General features: G+C 58.5%; 1 long non-coding RNA gene across 1 annotated transcript in view; it reads right to left on the bottom strand.

The window, feature by feature from the left end:
* LOC108290071 overlaps positions 1-581 on the bottom strand; it is a 22,899-nt gene extending 22,318 nt beyond the window's left edge. The window contains exon 1 of the long non-coding RNA XR_001819419.1: positions 477-581. This is a non-coding gene — a long non-coding RNA (uncharacterized LOC108290071). The remainder of the gene's footprint in view (positions 1-476) is intronic.
* Positions 582-950: the final 369 nt, after the last annotated feature.

Raw genomic sequence — 950 nt, 5'->3', positions numbered from 1 at the left:
AAAAAAAAAAAAAAAAAGAAGATATTCCTTTACCTCCATGGAGGAGCCAGGACCCCTCATGTTTCTAAGGGTCAGCCTTCCCTCAGCACTCAGGGACTGCATGTGTGCGTGTGCACAGCCATGCTGGGAGTAGAGGAGGTTGTGGGGGGTTTTCTGATGGTCCCTGAAATTCTCTCTTTCAAGCATGTTTGTGAGAGAAAAGAAGCAGAACTAGGGTTGTATGTGTGGCAGCCCTACAGGGGGAAGGATCAACCAGGGGACAGAGAGGCAAACCCAGAGGCCATGAACAGCTGGAAGCTGCGAGCACTCTTAGGCAGGAAAGACAAGGAGGAGGCCAGGTCCCTGGAACGCAAGGGCTGAGCAGACGAGGAGGAAAACATGGTTGTCAGAGGCGCTACCTGAGGCGGGAGGGAGGCTGCAAAATGTCCTGGGCCTTCCTCCCATCCTCCGATCTCCCACCAAGGCCTCTTTCTTACCTGCCAAATCCAGTCAGAAGCCCGCAGAGCAGGAGCCTGGGACACACAGCCTGCAGGGATCAGCCCCCACTACAGAGTTCAGGAAGGGCAAGGAGGGGCTCTGCGGGCCAACAGGTCTGGCACTGACGTGGGGAGGAACAGGAGGAGGAGCTGAGGGGGAGGCTGGGGGTGCAGCTGTCTCCTGACTGCGGTGCATAGCAGGGCATTGCCCACGGGCTGCTGGAGAGTCCTGCCAAGGCCTGGGATCAGAGGACTGACCTGGCCCCATGCCTGCTGTGTCTTTGGGGTGCTCTGCTCCCTGGTGGAGAATGAGCTCCCTGCTGGGCAGAGTCCTTACACACCACGAGCGTGTGACCCTCCAGGATGCCCTAAATCCTCAGGGGAACACAGGGACCTGGTGGGCCTGGGAGAGGTGGCAGAGGGGCTCCTGGAGTTGTCCTCTGTGGCTGAAGAGGGGCGCAGCAGGTGGAAGGT

The sequence above is a fragment of the Cebus imitator genome, unplaced genomic scaffold, assembly GCF_001604975.1.
Source record: "Cebus imitator isolate Cc_AM_T3 unplaced genomic scaffold, Cebus_imitator-1.0 Scaffold420, whole genome shotgun sequence".
NCBI classification, from domain to species: Eukaryota; Metazoa; Chordata; class Mammalia; order Primates; family Cebidae; genus Cebus; species Cebus imitator.
Note: the sequence above shows the minus strand (reverse complement) of the source record. Positions and strands in the feature narration are given on the sequence as shown.